Genomic DNA, 6,785 nt, shown 5'->3' on the forward strand with positions numbered 1-6,785 from the left:
GTTTGTCTTGTCTGACTTGATTAAGGCTTAATGTATTAAGCTTAATAGCTTAAGCTTAGGGGGGCTAATCTTTGAAGAAAAACGGCGCAGATCGTGGGGGGGGGGCATTTTTTTTCCACGCGGAAAAATCGGACCTCCTCCGAGATCAGTCGATTGAATGTGTGAAGCTTTCTTAAGCTTCTAATAAGCTTATTGTTTATTAATATTAAGCTTTGAAGCTTGATGAAAGAAGTTACTCTGTTTATCCACGACTTTGGTGAAGGAGATGAATGCGTGGTCCTCCGCCTGTACAGCCTGGTCCTTCACGATTTGATAGCAGAAACAGGGGTTCTTGATCGCCAGAAGTCTGCCTGTATCGACGGTTCGCGACGAGATTGACCGTAGAGCCCGATTGTTCCAGGAGCTCCGCCTTCGCACGAGATGGGTAGCGATTGGAAGCTCTTGATCTCAGCTCCGCTCTGATACCATTGGTGCGCAGATCGGTCGCTGTATGCTCACGTAGTGAATTCCGGAAGGTCCCCAAGAATAATGAACTCTACCTTTTTGCACAAATTACAATGTAAAAAGCATGAACGACAAGAGCAAGAGACCAATTGGGTTCAATCTCCCCCCATGCCTTGTGTGAGCGCTTCACAAAGCATGTATTTTATGTATATTTCCATCTTCATGCTCAATAATAGCCCAATTTACAAAAATATGACAAGCTTTTGGCTTTTGAGTTTGCTTTTACAAAAATAGGCAATAAAGCTAATGGACGGTGCCCATAGAGTCTGGCATGCCCAACACAATGTCCCAAATAGAAATAACATATCCGTGCGCATAGGCGCATATAAAATAATAATCAATAATCAATGCCTCAATAGACATAACAAAATATAGGTGTGACGCCTATCAAAATATAATCCATAGGTCGAATACTCGCTAGACTCCAATGCTTTCCTCCGCCATTGCTGCTATCTCTACACATCAACTGAAGCATTCACAATCTTTAGTAAAATAATACAATTAAACCGATAAAAGTGAATACCTAGCAGTCTTCAGCTACATAAATAAATCAACTAGTTAGAAATAAATCCTAACCTTAATTTATTACGAGTGCGCACTCTAAACTCATAAACGTTTATTAATTTAATATGTATTTTGCGGAATCACCTGCTATGGAATCACCCATGTACACACTAAATTAATGAAACGCCCGAAAAGGACAGGTGTTCCCATCAACTTCTCGCACAAAGAATCCACTTTGTGTATGAGCCCCGGTCATCTAAGTTTACGGAATCCACTGTAAAACCTCACGGAATCCACCGTAAAACCTCACGGAATCCACCGTGGAATATGCCTCCTGGCATCATAGGTTGGGTCATAATCTAGGCTCCAAGTTTGGCCATTGTAGTGCGGTTTTCAAACCAACGTTTTTCAAATTGACTTTGACCCTATGATTGTCGCTTTAGTTGTTCTATCTCTAAGAGATTTGGTTGGCAAAGCGCTTTGTTGAATGTCATAGTTAAGCATAGTTGACTTTGACCCTATGATTGTCGCTTTAGTTGTTCTATCTCTAAGAGATTTGGTTGGTAAAGCGCTTTATTGAATGTCACAGTTAAGCATAGTTTGTCGGCTTCCTTGTCAAATATGAGTTGCATGCGTTTATATAGGAGTTTGTCATAGTGGTCATTAAGATGTTCTTGGTCTACCCAGGATAGTGGATATGACAAATATTCCTCAAGTTGCTTCCTAGGGAATGTTTCCATGTCCGCAAGGACATAGGCATGTGCAAATAATTTGAGTTTAGCCTCCAACTCGATCAAGCACTCTGTGACACTTCTATGTTCGATGAGGGCTTACTTGGTTGCTATCTCATGCAAGGTTCTAAGAGTTTCCCCAAGCTTTAGTATAGCTGGGGGACTCAGGCCTAGATGAGCAAGATTGATCAATGCTAGAATGTAATATATCAAATATTTTCATGGAAAATTCTTTACTCTGTCAGCAACGGTTCGTGTTGGAGGGGGGTGAGGGATTTAGAAAGGACAGCAAGCTCCTCGTTGGAGCTTGCGTATCCTCAAGGTCATGCAAGGCGACTGAAGCCAAGTTAGTCTGTCAATCCTCAAACTTCATCTTGCCAAGGAGGCTTGGCTTTCCCTTGTCCATTGATCAACCAAACTTCTGATCAGTAATGTGTCCGGCGAGGAATTATCATATGTGCTCGTTATCCTGAACCTCAAAAGCTCCGACCAAGGTGACAGAGCTAGTTAATTTGAGGAGTATGTGTTTTTGATTTCTTCAACTTCGAAGCTTCATTTCACAGTAGAGTTAGCCCAGACCACTAAACACCAACAGCCCCCACCGCCCGTCGAATTTCTCTCTCTCCAACACCCCCCCCCCCCCCCCCCCCCCCCCCTCCCCCCCCCCCCCCCCCCCCCCCCCCCCCCCCCCCCCCGGGTTTTTAAATCCTCCTAAGCCCCTTTTCATCCCCCTTGTGTTCCCTCCGCCCCCTTGTGTTGCCCTTCATCTTTCCCCCCTGGGTTTTAAAACCCCTAAGGCCTTTTCACCCCCGTGTCCACACACCCCTCCCCCGTGTCCTAAAATCCCTCCAAGACCCCCCTTCCTATACCTTTCACTTCCGTATCCAAAAATCTCCCAAGGCCCCCTTCTTATGCCTTTTTGAACCACACACACGCACCCTTCCCCCCTGAGTTTTAAGCCCCCTCATCCCATGGGTGTTGGAACCCCCGTAATGTAAACCTTTCTTTCCCCGTATTTAACCCTTAAGCCCATTCTTTTGGGCTTGTTACTCCCCCCCTCTCCCCCCCCCCCCCCCCCCCCCCCCCATGTGTAAAACCCTATAGGGCCTTTTCCTTGGGCTTTGTAAGCCTTTCCCTCCCAAAAGAATTAAGGCCTTGAAGGTCTTATTACCCCCTCCTCGTGGTTAAACCCTTAACGGTTCCTTGCCTTTCCAAAATACCCTTGGGACTTGGTTTCTCCCCTACTCGAAAAAGAGAAGAAGAGTATTGACGTGCAAGGGAGCGATGGTGGAATTCTGAAAAGGAGTGTAAAGTTGCTTCCACATTCGAAGGACTACAACTGCGATGCCTCCTAAGAAAGTCCAAGGAGTAGCTGCGGGAGGGTCATCTCCCGGTATCCATGTGGATATCTCACCCCAAACCCAGGTCTTTCCTTCTTAATTTTATATTGGGTGTAATTCAATTGTGCAAGATGAATTGTTAGGGATAAGATTTATTTTTTCCTAGTTATTCACGACGAAGGAATTTAGTTAATGGAACATGCAAAATAAATAAAGCATAAACATAGTTTTTTTTCAAATAGCATTATGCATTGAAACGAATTATGAGAAAGATTATTTACCCACTAAAGTAGTATACTTTGATTAAGCCTAGAAGGTATAAAACTGTATCTTGCACTATTAACCCCTATTCTTTTTACAACGAATCATCACGGAAAGTGCAAATCATGAAAGGATTCTTACGATGCTTAAACTCTAGGAAGTTATCATTGCTAATTGCATAACTTAGCAAGGGAAAGATTGCTTATTTAGCATGAGTTTGTTTGCAAAGAAAAGGGAAGATTAGTTGTATTTAACCTAACCTCAAATCGATGAAGTATAAGATTGAAAAGTCAATTGACACGTAGATAACAAATCATACGGAAGTAATCTCGAAATTACCTTCTAGAGTTAACCAAATTAAAATGCTGCGAAATATTCGTTGGGAATGAGTTAAAATTCCAAGAAACATCTATACCTTAAATACTTGTCCACATTCCCTGAATATAGGGTCAGTAAATTGTAACCGAAAAAAAGAACTAGGGTTTGTTCCTGAGATTCTTACAAGAATGAAGCTAGGAAACCCTAGGTCTAACAACCTCAGTTTAAAGAACCCGAAACAGATTGATTCGTGATTCCATTATCGCATAGTACGATGCGGCACTTGCACAGCAAGTATGAAGTCATATGGTCTTGTGATTGGATCACAAGAAGGAAGGTCAAATTCTCCCAATGAGGATGGCGGATCCTTATGCAAAGTTATCTTGCAAGAGGATGTGTACTTTGATATCCTCCTTGGGTAAGGAAGATTAATTGGAGATTAAACCGGAAATTGAAGCACCCAATGAACTTTAGAGTTTGACCAAGTTGGGCTAATAAGGTACGCCTTAACCCAGAATATAATGGATCTTGCAACGTTGCAAGACATCTCGGATCGAGTGCTGGATGCATTCGAAAGGAAGGATTCCTTCCTTAGCAATTTTCCAACAACAAAAATGATCAAAGGAAATGTTTGTGCTTGCTAGAGATTTTAGAGCACTATTTGACTTGTTTGACCAATGAATTACAAATTAAATGAATATCCATACTTTAGGTTGAAGGCCTGAAGGGAGAGGCAGCTTCAGTTACCCCCGACTGCCTACCTGACCCTAACCAAGGGGGTTGTTGACAGTGCCGGGAACGTGGACCGAACCCGCCGCGAGAGGTCTCTCCGTAGAGTGCTACTTGGAGCAGGAGGACGCTTGGGTGCCAGGGGGGCTCTGGCCGTAAATCCCTCCCCTTCCGGGTTCTGACAAGAGGTTAACGTGACTCAGGATTGGATCTCGAGGCCCGCATACTAGTTTTCGGGCGGAATCTTGGAATAATGATCCCTGCGGATTGCTGGATAGCCTTCGGGCGGATTGTGGATAAGCCTACGGGCATAACTTTTGTATTTCAAAGATAAATATGATGACCTGTTAATAAAGAACTTGTCTGAGATTATTTTTCTATGTCAAGTGATAAGATTACGTGAAGGAACCAGTGCTTAATGGGTTAATTAAAGAAGCTGATTGTTACATGTCCAACTAATGTGTTAGTTAATTACATAATTAAAACAACCCGAGGAAAGTGCGGAGGATGGGCCATGGGTCTATCCTACGGATGGGTGGTCCCGGTTGGCTGGGAACTTTTCTCAAATCACGAGGAACAACAAGATGATCGTCAAAAGACAAGAATAACAAAAGCATTGACCTAGAGTTACGTCTTAACCCGATCTATGCTGTTTTAGGGGAACGGAATGGGACTATGCCTTATGGTAGAGAGGTTGAGCTTTGCATCCCTCTCGTTCCCCATTCTCCTTGAACCAAATGCAGCGTGAATCCACTTCGGACCTGGCGTTTTTGCGTAAACTAGTTCGCTTGGGTTCGACGCTAGTTGCTGTTAGGAAATGACCAATCAGAAAAACCCTAATCCAGGTCGATCCTAAGTGGGAATGGCCGAAATACTTCTGCTACGTGGCATACACGGAAAGCCCTAGATTGCAAATCCCGTAACATTTCGTGGGAGTGTCGGGCGGAGCTTTCTAGACATCCTTTTTGATGGATTGCTAAGACGTGTCCTGGATGATACTAGTGGACACGTTACATAGAATTGCTTTTGTCCTCAGGTTTTTCATGTTTCTCATGATATATAAAAGTCTCTAGATTGGTTTCAGGGATTAGATGTGTCAAATTTGTATTCTGTTCACCTGTTCGATTTTGATAGTTTTCTGTCTAATTCTCAAAGGTCTGATTATCAAAGTCGAACGGTTCAATTTTGGGTGGTTCGACTGTCCTGATCCAATTGGTCTTGGTCCCGAACTAGGTGGTTTGATTGAGATGGTCCTTCGACTGAGCTACTAATTGAGGGTGGTCCAACTCTAGGAGTTAGACGGTTGGGTGGCCCAAATTTGGGAGTCGAATGGTCCGACTGGTCCAATTGGTCTTGGTCTACTGATTGAGGGTGGTCCAACTCTGGGAGTCAGACAGTCCCCGATTCTGGCTCTAGGAGCTGGCCCTGGTAACAGTGTCCATGACTCCTATGGATAAGTTTCCAGGGATGACAGACGATTCTAATGATTTTGGTTATGAGGGGTCACACAAACTTCCAAAATGTTAGAATAGACCCTAATGAAGGATTGTATATACCTGGAATACCAAATAAAATCCAAAATACAAATTCGCAACAAATCAAACCCTCTTGCCCTGTTATGATAGCATAAACCCCAATGCTTGTTTTCCTTAGTTTTTTTTCTTTGTTTTTTCCTAACCTAATGCATCCAAGTTTGATAAGGGGATGTAAGTCCTTAACCTTAATGTGGAAGCTGGTCCTCTAAAAGCTATTGTTTGCAAAGCTGATCCCAATAAGGTGCTACCAAAGAAGAAGGTAAAAGCTTAAAAAAAGATAGCAAAGCCTATTTAGTGACCAAGAGAAAGAATGGTCTAGTGGGAGAAGAGGACCATTGCTAGCTATCATGAATTTGATTTAGTGAGTTCTCTTTGTGAGAGGTAAAGCTTGATGTGAATCTCTTGCAATTGATCAAGTTATATGAAGGAGTGCATAAAGAGTTCAAGAAGATTCTTTCCATTGGGTATATCATTGATCCCTTGGAAATAGCTCGGGTGGGAAAGGATTGGTTTGAACATGTTGAAAAGCATTGCCCAAGGGGGTAGTAGCATATGTTGACGGCATATTGGTGGAACATGACATTGTGGATATGCAAACCTCCATCAATATTATGAGTTCAGAATTGATGGAAAGATTAGGGCTAGAAATACAGAAGGTGCCTTCACAATTCTCCGAATGACTGATAATAGTTTAAGGCAACCTGAAGGTTGCATTACCAAAGTTTGTGTGTGACAGTTGCTAATGTGGAATGCTTTGTGGACTTTAGGATTATCAAGTTTGCAAGGAGGCTAAGCTATCAAGTCTTGTAAGGAAAGCCATGAATCTTACAATCTGACTGTCAAGTTGATATACATGTTGGTAA

Source organism: Lygodium microphyllum, chromosome 11 (genome assembly GCF_053477565.2).
Source record: "Lygodium microphyllum isolate KBCC chromosome 11, Lygodium_microphyllum_v1.1.10, whole genome shotgun sequence".
In the NCBI taxonomy this organism is placed as follows: Eukaryota; Viridiplantae; Streptophyta; class Polypodiopsida; order Schizaeales; family Lygodiaceae; genus Lygodium; species Lygodium microphyllum.